The sequence below is a fragment of the Salvelinus fontinalis genome, chromosome 14 (genome assembly GCF_029448725.1).
Source record: "Salvelinus fontinalis isolate EN_2023a chromosome 14, ASM2944872v1, whole genome shotgun sequence".
NCBI classification, from domain to species: Eukaryota; Metazoa; Chordata; class Actinopteri; order Salmoniformes; family Salmonidae; genus Salvelinus; species Salvelinus fontinalis.
This window is the reverse complement of record NC_074678.1, coordinates 23,222,949-23,236,828: the sequence shown is the minus strand read 5'-3', so window position 1 is coordinate 23,236,828 and position 13,880 is coordinate 23,222,949. Positions and strand designations below refer to the sequence as shown.

Here is a 13,880-nt window from a genome sequence, read left to right as displayed (position 1 = left end):
CACACACACACACACACACACACACACACACACACACACACACACACACACACACACACACACACACACCATGAGAGTAATTTCTACACACTGTAAAGTCTAAAGCTTACTTTTAAAGACTTTCTTTTCCAACCATTAAACCCTGATGCAGCAGCAGTGGAGATCTGCGCTGCAGTGAATATTATAAAACATTATTCTACAGGCTGTCTGTCTGGAAAAACATCCGATTTACAAAACACCTGCACCGTTGTGACATTCTGCAGCGATATCTCTATGCTAATCTGCGTAAAACTAAAGCTTTCATTTCGTCCAAATGCCTTTTCATCACTGGTTTACCTTCTTACTGCCGGTCCGAGATTGAGTAGGCCTACTGTTAGTTCCCATTCTGCTGCGAGGTTACAATCCACAACCATCCCTGTTATTCCCAACATCCACAAACAAGGTTTCAGAAGCGGTTATCCACTCTCCCATCCCAGGGATAGTGACTGAATCCCGCCTACATCCCACTACCCCGATATAAAAAATTAAAAAACTGTGTCAGGATTTCCTATTTCCGCGCGAAATTTCCCTTTATTCTAGCCCCCCTTTTTTTCGTGGTTACCTCTCTCTCTCCTTCCCTCTGTTCGGCTGCCGCTGAAGTTGCCTAGTTACCTCTCTCTGTAGGGTAGCTCAGAACACCAGGGCTGACAGCCAATCAGAAAGCAGGGTGCGTGTTAACTATTTTTCTGCTGGGCTGTCCTGGTTACGTGGTTGCAGGGGAGGTTTAAAAAAAAAAGAGTATCAAAAACCGAGATGCGTAAGAAAACTGAAAGTAGAGAGAGAGAGAGTTGGATGGACGAGAGTTAAAAAACAGATAGAAATGTCAAAACAAGACTAGAACAACACATCTGAATTTGTCTCGAAGGAGGAACGTGAAATATATTGTGTGGGGTGTTAATAATCAGAATTGGCTGACGAATACAGGAAAAACATTTTGAACCTTAATCTTAATTAAGATTTTTAAATCTAGTTATGATGGTTCAACACGTTAAATACTTCCACTTATGTTTGGTACATTTCCCTGTTTTAAACATAAATCCCCAAAGTCTTGTTACAGTGTTTGTATTCAAGATCAAAATTTTATATACGGCTATTAGCATTCATCAGTAAATTGACTTGAAAGTGCCAACCGGAGTGCGAATTATACCGTGACATTCAGGCGATCTCTATGTTTTTAACGGGACATCCTATGTCTGTGTGGACAAACATCTTTTATGTGCTTTATAGCAAAGACATGTAATTTCACTGTAAAATGTATTACCGTTAATGTGTCATGAACACAACCAGATTATATTTTTAACTGATTGTCAAACAAATCTCTTCAAAAAGTAAGTTAAATTGATTACCTGCGCACATTCTTCTACTCCAGCAGTCGAACTGTGCACCCGCCATTTGAATGAGAAGGGACATCTATTTTCAAACATCATAAGTGTAATGACATTCCGCCTACAAAGTGGTGTGTATTCAAGGATGCCAGGCTTCCCCAAAAATGTTTTCAATAAAAAAGGAAACAAACGAATAAAACGATTTCTCATTCGTGTCTATCCATGTATAGTCCTGTCCTTAAATCCGCTTTTTCAACAGAGAAAGCCCCCGAGCGAGGCAAACAGCGGCCAGACTGGCATGTCATATTCTTTTTTTGCCATACAGCATCAGATACATGGGCTACACATTAGTATTAGTAGATCGAGAGACGCTGTTTTGCTCTCTCTGATTCGTTTTCCGGTGAGATTGAGGAATAAAAAATATATATATTATCGGTATTTGTCAAATTCTTTGTAAACAACAGGTGTACACTAACAGTGAGATTCCTACTTAATGGCTTTTCCCGACAATGCAGAAAGAAAGAAAATAGAACATTACTAGAAAGTAAAACACTTAATAATAAAAGTAATGATAAATATACAATGAGTATGATAACTTGGCTGTATACATAGGGTACCAGTACTGAGTGGATGTGCCAGGGTACGAGGTCATTGAGGTAGATATGAACATACAACTAGGAATGAAGTGACAGATCGTAAACAGTAGGAGCAGCAGCGTATGTGATGAGTCAAAAAAGTTAGTGCAAAGAGCGTCAACATAGATAGTTAAATAGTTAACCAAAAAGCTCTGCGGACTTACAATTTGTCAGTCTTATGGCTTGGGGGTAGAAGCTGTTCAGGGTCCTGTTGGTTCCAGACTTGGTGCATCGGTACCGCTTGCTGTGCGGTAGCAGAGAGAACAGTCTATGACTTGGGCAGTCTTTGACAATTTTTAGGGCCTTCCTCTGAACCTGCCTGGTATAGAGGTCCTGGATGGCAGGGAGCTCGGCCCCAGTGATGTACTGGGCAGTACATACTACCCTCTGTAGCGCCTTGCCGTTGGATGCAAAGCAGTTGCCATACCAGGCGGTGATGCAACCAGTCAGTGTAGTTGGTGTAGCTGTAGGACTTTTTGAGGATCTGAGGTCCCATGCCGAATCTCTTCAGCCTCCTGAGGGGGAAGAGGCGTTGTCGTGCCCTCTTCACGATTGTGTTGGTGTTTATGGACCATGATAGATCCTTAGTGATGTGGACACTGAGGAACTTCAAGCTCTCGACCCGCTCCACTACAGTCCCGTTGATGTGAATGGCGGCGTGCTTGGCCCTCCATTTCCTGTAGTCCACAACCAGCTCCTTTGTCTTGCTGAGGTTGAGGGAGAGGTTGTTGTCCTGGCACCACACTGCCAGGTCACTGACCTCCTCCCTATCGGCTGTCTCATTATTGTTGGGCATCCAGCTTACCACCGTGGTGCTGCTGGCAAAGTTAATGATGGTGTTGGAATCGTGCATGGTCACGCAGTCATGGATGAACAGGAAGTACAGGAGGGAACAAATAACGCACCCCTGAGGTGCCCCTGTGTTGAGGGTCAGTGTGGCGGATGTGTTGTTGCCTACCCCGCAGAAAGTCCAGGATCAAGTTGCAGAGGAAGGTGTTCAGTCCCAGGCTCCTTAGCTTAGTGATGAGCTTTGTGGGTACTATGGTGTTGAACGCTGAGCTGTAGTCAATGAACAGCATTCTCATGTAGGTGCTCCTTTTGTCCAGGTGGGAAAGGACAGTAGAGTAGAATTGTGTAGTGCAATAGAGATTGTGTCATTTGTGGATCTTTTGGGGATCTGGGATGGGTGTCTGGGATGATGTTGTTGATGTGAGCCATGACCAGCTTTTCAAAGCATTTCATGGCTACAGATGTGAGTGCTACGGGGAGATAGTCATTTAGACAGGTTACCTTGGCATTTTTGGAGTTTGCTGTCTGTGCACATCTTGGTCAAAATGATCAATATATTCAGAGACGATGGTTGGAACCCACTGGGCACAGACTTCAATTCAACATCTATTCCAAGTTGGTTCAACGTAATTTCATTAAAATGGCGGGGAAACAATGTTGATTCAACCATTGTGTGCCCAGTGGGTAGTATTCCAGGCCAAACTTCACAGAGATGTAGTCTTCCCTACTACCTCTCAAACAGAATATTTTTCCCTGTATGTTTTTCTCACTGAGTGTACAAAACATTAAGAACACCTTCCTAATATTGAGTTGCACCCCCCAGCCTCACCCTACGCTGATTTAAGTGGATTTATCAAAACAAACCAATAAGGCATCATAGCTTTCCCCTGGATTCACCTGGTCAGTCTATGCCATGGAAAGAGCAGGTTCACTCAATGTTTTGTATAGTCAGTGTATATACATAGCTCTTCTGCTTTACATCTCCCCTTCGCTACTCATCTCTCTCTCTGTCTCTTCCTCTATCTTTCTACATTGACTTCCCTCTTTCTTTAGCGTTCTCTCTGTCTAAGATTGGTTGAACAGATAACCATGGGATGCTCACACACACACACACACACACACACACACACACACACACACACACACACACACGTCTCCTGTAGTAATCTGTGTGATTCTCCAGATGGAAGCTGTCTGTCTCCTGTAGCAACATCCTGGTCAGCTCCCACATTCTGTTTACACATACACACACACAAACACACACACACACACACACACACACACACACACACACACACACACACACACACACACACACACACACACACACACACACACACACACACACACACACACACACACACACACGTCTCCTGTAGTAATCTGTGTGATTCTCCAGATGGAAGCTGTCTGTCTCCTGTAGCAACATCCTGGTCAGCTCCCACATTCTGTTTACACATACACACACACACACAAACACACACACATACACACACAGACACACTGTTACTCACAGGATTATAATTCCTTAACACACGCTCACACGCACACATCCAGATCATAAATCCTCAGATCTGACCTATACCACCAATCCAATGATTTCAGGTGTTTATGGTTCGATAGGACATGAGTTTGAGGCATAAATAACCAGCAGTCAAACCCTCAATATGGCAGTCAGATTACTCTGTGTAACCCAGTCAAGCATTACCACTGTGGAACCAGATTCCCAACACATGTCACAACGACACACAAAGACATCGTAGACCAATAAGCCTGATGGCCTTGTGTCCTGTTGTTAGTCAGGCTGTCTGTCTATCAGCTGAAATGTCAGTCAGACTGACTGGTACATACGTCGATCAGTCTGGAGGTGACTGGTTAGTGAGGAGATTACAGTCACAATGGTGTCTGTCTGTCTTTGTGTGTGCGTGTGTGTGTGTGTGTGCGTGCGTGCGTGCGTGCGTGCGTGCGTGCGTGCGTGTGTGTGTGTGTGCGTGAAGGACAGGCAGCGGTGAGGACAGGTCATTGGGGAGAGTCAGAGGAAACCGGTTGACAAATCAAAGAATAACCAAGGGGGTGGGTTTAACAGGCATCTTCCCCTCCTTCCCTTCTCTTTCTCCCTCTTTCTGTCACTCTCTCTCTCTTTTTCTTTCTCTGTTCTCTCTCTCTGTCTTGCTCCCTCGCTGTCTCTCCTTTCAGCCTCACTAAGTAGGGCTCTCCAGTGACCTCTCCAACAGAGAAATGCCTGGTACTTTGATATAAATTGAATATTATACAATTATTTTCCGTATTGGAGTAACCATGGAAGACAACAGCAGCTGTCTCCTCTCCTCTTTTTCTTTCTGTCATTTTGGTCTGTCCATACATTTACAGAGTGGTACAGACTGTGTGTGACACAGGGAGAGAGAACGAGAATTACAAAGTTCAGTGACAGAGAGGAAGGGGAGTGGGGGTGGTGCTAGTGTGTGTGTGTGTGTGTGCGTGCGCACGTGCTTATGTTTGTTTCAGATGAGCCTCAGTGAAATGTCACACATGTTTTAGCTCTCATCAGGATGGAGCTTTGTGGGTAAATGCCCTCAAGACAACCCATCAGATTTCATTAATACACCACTTACACACACACACACACACAGTCTTGTACAACTAACCTTGTGGGGACACACAAATCAGTACCATTCAAAATCCTATTTTCCCTAACCCCTGAACCTAACCCTAACCCTAACCCATACCCTTACCCTAACACTACCCCTAACCCTAACCTTAACCCTAACCTTAACTTTAACCCTAGCAACTAACCCCAACCTTAGCTCCTAACCCTAAACCTAATTCTAACCCTAACATTAATTCCAACCTTAACCCCCTAGAAATCGCATTTGACCTTGTGGGGAACAACAAAATGTCTCCATTTGGTAAAATGTTTGTTTGTTTACTATTCTTGTGAGGACTTCTGGTCCCCACAACTATAGCTAAACACGTACACACACACACACCACATTTCCTTAATACGGCAGAGCGATTAGACACATCAGCTTTCATTAAATAAACAGACAGATGCAGTAAGACCAGTTTAGAGTGAAACAGTAGAGAGACAGGAAGAGATACAGTATTTTCCGAGTAGATCGCAAAATATTTAATGAACTAAAACATCTCCCGTCTCGCAAAGAGGGACAGGCAGCAGAGCCACAGAGCAGCAGGTCTCATTAGAACAGTATAGAGACTGAGAAAACAGAGACAGAAACATCTCCACCAGCTCAGAGAAAAAAACATGTCCACCAGCTCAGAGACAGAAACATGTCCACCAGCTCAGAGACAGAAACATGTCCACCAGCTCAGAGACAGAAACATTTCCACCAGCTCAGAGACAGAAACATCTGCACCAGCTCAGAGACAGAAACATTTCCACCAGCTCCGAGACAGAAACATGTCCACCAGCTCCGAGACAGAAACATGTCCACCAGCTCCGAGACAGAAACATTTCCACCAGCTCAGAGACAGAAACATGTCCACCAGCTCAGAGACAGAAACATTTCCACCAGCTCCGAGACAGAAACATTTCCACCAGCTCCGAGACAGAAACATTTCCACCAGCTCAGAGACAGAAACATTTCCGCCAGCTCAGAGACAGAAACATTTCCACCAGCTCAGAGACAGAAACATGTCCACCAGCTCAGAGACAGAAACATCTCCACCAGCTCCGAGACAGAAACATTTCCACCAGCTCAGAGACAGAAACATGTCCACCAGCTCAGAGACAGAAACATTTCCACCAGCTCAGAGACAGAAACATTTCCACCAGCTCAGAGACAGAAACATTTCCACCAGCTCAGAGACAGAAACATTTCCACCAGCTCAGAGACAGAAACATTTCCACCAGCTCAGAGACAGAAACATCTCCACCAGCTCAGAGACAGAAACATCTCCATCAGCTCAGAGACAGAAACATTTCCGCCAGCTCAGAGACAGAAACATGTCCACCAGCTCAGAGACAGAAACATTTCCAACCGCTCAGAGACAGAAACATTTCCACCAGCTCCGAGACAGAAACATTTCCACCAGCTCAGAGACAGAAACATTTTCAACCGCTCAGAGACAGAAACATTTCCACCAGCTCAGAGACAGAAACATGTCCACCAGCTCAGAGACAGAAACATTTCCACCAGCTCAGAGACAGAAACATGTCCACCAGCTCAGAGACAGAAACATTTCCACCAGCTCCGAGACAGAAACATTTCCACCAGCTCAGAGACAGAAACATTTCCACCAGCTCAGAGACAGAAACATTTCCACCAGCTCAGAGACATAAACATGTCCACCAACTCAGAGACAGAAACATTTCCAACCGCTCAGAGACAGAAACATTTCCACCAGCTCAGAGACAGAAACATGTCCACCAGCTCAGAGACAGAAACATGTCCACCAGCTCAGAGACAGAAACATTTCCACCAGCTCAGAGACAGAAACATGTCCACCAGCTCAGAGACAGAAACATTTCCACCAGCTCAGAGACAGAAACATTTCCACCAGCTCAGAGACAGAAACATTTCCACCAGCTCAGAGACAGAAACATTTCCACCAGCTCAGAGAGAGAAACATGTCCACCAGCTCAGAGACAGAACATTTCCACCAGCTCAGAGACAGAAACATTTCCACCAGCTCAGAGACAGAAACATTTCCACCAGCTCCGAGACAGAAACATTTCCACCAGCTCAGAGACAGAAACATTTCCACCAGCTCAGAGACAGAAACATTTCCACCAGCTCAGAGACAGAAACATTTCCACCAGCTCAGAGACAGAAACATGTCCACCAGCTCAGAGACAGAAACATTTCCACCAGCTCAGAGACAGAAAAATTTCCACCAGCTCAGAGACAGAAACATTTCCAACCGCTCAGAGACAGAAACATTTCCACCAGCTCAGAGACAGAAACATTTCCACCAGCTCAGAGACAGAAACATTTTCAACCGCTCAGAGACAGAAACATTTCCACCAGCTCAGAGACAGAAACATGTCCACCAGCTCAGAGACAGAAACATTTCCACCAGCTCAGAGACAGAAACATGTCCACCAGCTCAGAGACAGAAACATTTCCACCAGCTCAGAGACAGAAACATTTCCACCAGCTCAGAGACAGAAACATTTCCACCAGCTCAGAGACAGAAACATTTCCACCAGCTCAGAGACAGAAACATTTCCACCAGCTCAGAGACAGAAACATGTCCACCAGCTCAGAGACAGAAACATTTCCACCAGCTCAGAGACAGAAACATCTCCACCAGCTCAGAGACAGAAACATTTCCACCAGCTCCGAGACAGAAACATGTCCACCAGCTCCGAGACAGAAACATGTCCACCAGCTCAGAGACAGAAACATTTCCACCAGCTCAGAGACAGAAACATGTCCACCAGCTCAGAGACAGAAACATTTCCACCAGCTCCGAGACAGAAACATTTCCACCATATCCGAGACAGAAACATTTCCACCAGCTCAGAGACAGAAACATTTCCGCCAGCTCAGAGACAGAAACATTTCCACCAGCTCAGAGACAGAAACATGTCCACCAGCTCAGAGACAGAAACATCTCCACCAGCTCCGAGACAGAAACATTTCCACCAGCTCAGAGACAGAAACATGTCCACCAGCTCAGAGACAGAAACATTTCCACCAGCTCAGAGACAGAAACATTTCCACCAGCTCAGAGACAGAAACATTTCCACCAGCTCAGAGACAGAAACATTTCCACCAGCTCAGAGACAGAAACATTTCCACCAGCTCAGAGACAGAAACATCTCCACCAGCTCAGAGACAGAAACATCTCCATCAGCTCAGAGACAGAAACATTTCCGCCAGCTCAGAGACAGAAACATGTCCACCAGCTCAGAGACAGAAACATTTCCAACCGCTCAGAGACAGAAACATTTCCACCAGCTCCGAGACAGAAACATTTCCACCAGCTCAGAGACAGAAACATTTTCAACCGCTCAGAGACAGAAACATTTCCACCAGCTCAGAGACAGAAACATGTCCACCAGCTCAGAGACAGAAACATTTCCACCAGCTCAGAGACAGAAACATGTCCACCAGCTCAGAGACAGAAACATTTCCACCAGCTCCGAGACAGAAACATTTCCACCAGCTCAGAGACAGAAACATTTCCACCAGCTCAGAGACAGAAACATTTCCACCAGCTCAGAGACATAAACATGTCCACCAACTCAGAGACAGAAACATTTCCAACCGCTCAGAGACAGAAACATTTCCACCAGCTCAGAGACAGAAACATGTCCACCAGCTCAGAGACAGAAACATGTCCACCAGCTCAGAGACAGAAACATTTCCACCAGCTCAGAGACAGAAACATGTCCACCAGCTCAGAGACAGAAACATTTCCACCAGCTCAGAGACAGAAACATTTCCACCAGCTCAGAGACAGAAACATTTCCACCAGCTCAGAGACAGAAACATTTCCACCAGCTCAGAGACAGAAACATGTCCACCAGCTCAGAGACAGAACATTTCCACCAGCTCAGAGACAGAAACATTTCCACCAGCTCAGAGACAGAAACATTTCCACCAGCTCCGAGACAGAAACATTTCCACCAGCTCAGAGACAGAAACATTTCCACCAGCTCAGAGACAGAAACATTTCCACCAGCTAAGAGACAGAAACATTTCCACCAGCTCAGAGACAGAAACATTTCCACCAGCTCAGAGACAGAAACATTTCCACCAGCTCAGAGACAGAAGCATTTCCACCAGCTCAGAGACAGAAACATTTCCACCAGCTCAGAGACAGAAACATCTCCACCAGCTCCGAGACAGAAACATTTCCACCAGCTCAGAGACAGAAACATGTCCACCAGCTCAGAGACAGAAACATTTCCACCAGCTCAGAGACAGAAACATTTCCACCAGCTCAGAGACAGAAACATTTCCACCAGCTCAGAGACAGAAACGTTTCCACCAGCTCAGAGACAGAAACATTTCCACCAGCTCAGAGACAGAAACATCTCCACCAGCTCAGAGACAGAAACATCTCCATCAGCTCAGAGACAGAAACATTTCCACCAGCTCAGAGACAGAAACATGTCCACCAGCTCAGAGACAGAAACATTTCCACCAGCTCAGAGACAGAAACATTTCCACCAGCTCAGAGACAGAAACATTTCCACCAGCTCAGAGACAGAAACATTTCCACCAGCTCAGAGACAGAAACATTTCCACCAGCTCAGAGACAGAAACATCTCCACCAGCTCAGAGACAGAAACATCTCCATCAGCTCAGATACAGAAACATTTCCGCCAGCTCAGAGACAGAAACATGTCCACCAGCTCAGAGACAGAAACATTTCCAACCGCTCAGAGACAGAAACATTTCCACCAGCTCCGAGACAGAAACATTTCCACCAGCTCAGAGACAGAAACATTTTCAACCGCTCAGAGACAGAAACATTTCCACCAGCTCAGAGACAGAAACATGTCCACCAGCTCAGAGACAGAAACATTTCCACCAGCTCAGAGACAGAAACATGTCCACCAGCTCAGAGACAGAAACATTTCCACCAGCTCCGAGACAGAAACATTTCCACCAGCTCAGAGACAGAAACATTTCCACCAGCTCAGAGACAGAAACATTTCCACCAGCTCAGAGACATAAACATGTCCACCAGCTCAGAGACAGAAACATTTCCAACCGCTCAGAGACAGAAACATTTCCACCAGCTCAGAGACAGAAACATGTCCACCAGCTCAGAGACAGAAACATTTCCACCAGCTCAGAGACAGAAACATGTCCACCAGCTCCGAGACAGAAACATTTCCACCAGCTCAGAGACAGAAACATTTCCACCAGCTCAGAGACAGAAACATTTCCACCAGCTCAGAGACAGAAACATTTCCACCAGCTCAGAGACAGAAACATGTCCACCAGCTCAGAGACAGAACATTTCCACCAGCTCAGAGACAGAAACATTTCCACCAGCTCAGAGACAGAAACATTTCCACCAGCTCCGAGACAGAAACATTTCCACCAGCTCAGAGACAGAAACATTTCCACCAGCTCAGAGACAGAAACATTTCCACCAGCTCAGAGACAGAAACATTTCCACCAGCTCAGAGACAGAAACATTTCCACCAGCTCAGAGACAGAAGCATTTCCACCAGCTCAGAGACAGAAACATTTCCACCAGCTCAGAGACAGAAACATTTCCACCAGCTCAGAGACAGAAACATTTCCACCAGCTCAGAGACAGAAACATTTCCACCAGCTCAGAGACAGAAACATTTCCACCAGCTCAGAGACAGAAACATCTCCACCAGCTCAGAGACAGAAACATCTCCATCAGCTCAGAGACAGAAACATTTCCACCAGCTCAGAGACAGAAACATGTCCACCAGCTCAGAGACAGAAACATTTCCACCAGCTCAGAGACAGAAACATTTCCACCAGCTCAGAGACAGAAACATTTCCACCAGCTCAGAGACAGAAACATTTCCACCAGCTCAGAGACAGAAACATTTCCACCAGCTCAGAGACAGAAACATCTCCACCAGCTCAGAGACAGAAACATCTCCATCAGCTCAGATACAGAAACATTTCCGCCAGCTCAGAGACAGAAACATGTCCACCAGCTCAGAGACAGAAACATTTCCAACCGCTCAGAGACAGAAACATTTCCACCAGCTCCGAGACAGAAACATTTCCACCAGCTCAGAGACAGAAACATTTTCAACCGCTCAGAGACAGAAACATTTCCACCAGCTCAGAGACAGAAACATGTCCACCAGCTCAGAGACAGAAACATTTCCACCAGCTCAGAGACAGAAACATGTCCACCAGCTCAGAGACAGAAACATTTCCACCAGCTCCGAGACAGAAACATTTCCACCAGCTCAGAGACAGAAACATTTCCACCAGCTCAGAGACAGAAACATTTCCACCAGCTCAGAGACATAAACATGTCCACCAGCTCAGAGACAGAAACATTTCCAACCGCTCAGAGACAGAAACATTTCCACCAGCTCAGAGACAGAAACATGTCCACCAGCTCAGAGACAGAAACATTTCCACCAGCTCAGAGACAGAAACATGTCCACCAGCTCAGAGACAGAAACATTTCCACCAGCTCAGAGACAGAAACATTTCCACCAGCTCAGAGACAGAAACATTTCCACCAGCTCAGAGACAGAAACATTTCCACCAGCTCAGAGACAGAAACATGTCCACCAGCTCAGAGACAGAACATTTCCACCAGCTCAGAGACAGAAACATTTCCACCAGCTCAGAGACAGAAACATTTCCACCAGCTCCGAGACAGAAACATTTCCACCAGCTCAGAGACAGAAACATTTCCACCAGCTCAGAGACAGAAACATTTCCACCAGCTCAGAGACAGAAACATTTCCACCAGCTCAGAGACAGAAACATTTCCACCAGCTCAGAGACAGAAGCATTTCCACCAGCTCAGAGACAGAAACATTTCCACCAGCTCAGAGACAGAAACATTTCCACCAGCTCAGAGACAGAAACATTTCCACCAGCTCAGAGACAGAAATATTTCCACCAGCTCAGAGACAGAAACATTTCCACCAGCTCAGAGACAGAAACATTTCCACCAGCTCAGAGACAGAAACATGTCCACCAGCTCAGAGACAGAAACATGTCCATCTGCTCAGAGGCATTTCTCTCTTCTCCCTCTCGTCAGAAGAATTCAAAACCTTCACATTCATGATACATCCCCTCTCTGTATGCAGTTAGATCCAGGAGAGAGAGAGAGAGAGAGAGAGAGAGAGAGAGAGAGAGAGAGAGAGAGAGAGAGAGAGTGAGGAGAGAGAGAGAGAGAGAAGGTTGGGGGATAGAAGTAGAGACAAAGAGAGAGGGAATGAAGAGACAGTGAGCATTAAGAAACAGAGCCTGTCAGATGACACATTACAGGCTCTGTGTCAGCGTCTGTTCTCCCTGTCCTCCATTAACTTCTCACACATCTGCACTGTGTGTGTGTGTGTGTGTGTGTGTGTGTGTGTGTGTGTGTGTGTGTGTGTGTGTGTGTGTGTGTGTGTGTGTGTGTGTGTGTGTGTGTGTGTGTGTGTGTGTGTGTGTATACAGACACTTGGCTACGGTGAGAGTAGAGAGACTAATGTGTGAAACCTCAGCATTACCATTACCCATGACTAAGATAACCATTCTGACACAAGGCCATCTCCATTTGGTGATTATAAATAGGCTTTTACCCTTTAGGAAAGAGGGAGAGCGAGAGAGAGATGTAGATAGATGTTGAGAGAGGTAGAGGTAGAGGAGACTAATTAGAGAAAGAGAGTGGAGATGTCTCCTCTCGTCTTGACAGGGTGAGACAGAGTTAAAGTACATCACCATGCTAGAACCTCAGAACACTCATTAACGACACTGCAAGGGAACGACAGACAGAGAAAAGGAGAGAGAGAGGCAAGAGAAGGAGGAGGGGAGGGGTGGAACTAGGTCAAGGAAGAGAGGGAGAGAAGGAGAGAGGGAAAGCTGTTAGCTTGGCCCCCAATTAACTTTTCTAATCATCCACCATCCTACCATTCTACCAGCAGTGCATATGACAACAATGGGCCTCTGTGTGTGTAGTGCTATTGTAAAGATATTATGGTGCAGAGGGAGGGTGAAGGGGACATCAAGGGTAGTAGGCATGATTTAAGGGTTAGGAGATGGGATGTCTTGGCTAAAAGCTCACTGGACTGTAAACCCGAGCCAGAGCTTGCCTCCCAAATGACACCATATTACCTACACAGTTCACTATTTTTGACCAGAGTCCAATAGCCCCTGGTCAAAAGTAGTGCATTTTATAGGGACTAGGGTGCCATATGGAACACAGACAGAGTAAGATATCCCCATCTGACACTGGAACTGGTAAACGCTCTACTATTGCAGTACACTCAAATACACTACATTAATATACAATAAAACACAATAGCACATGGTAACTACACATTCCAGTAATCCCACAAACGGTTTGTTAGGGCTCTGAATATGACACTGAGAATGTAATACACCCACACTCAAACACACACACACACACACACACACACACACACACACACACACACACACACACACAC

General features: G+C 45.7%; 1 protein-coding gene across 9 annotated transcripts in view; it reads right to left on the bottom strand.

The window, feature by feature from the left end:
* The window catches only part of LOC129869636 (disabled homolog 1-like), a 116,840-nt gene extending 116,143 nt beyond the window's left edge, over positions 1 to 697 (bottom strand). For 3 of the 9 annotated variants that reach the window (XR_008761998.1, XM_055944233.1, XM_055944236.1), the window contains exon 1: positions 337 to 676. The gene's annotated coding sequence lies outside the window, so the exon portion shown is untranslated. Of the gene's footprint in view, positions 1 to 336 lie in introns of all 9 variants that reach the window. The other 6 variants (XR_008761999.1, XM_055944231.1, XM_055944237.1 and 3 more) reach the window with 4 other exon arrangements.
* Between the last annotated feature and the right edge of the window lie 13,183 nt (positions 698 to 13,880).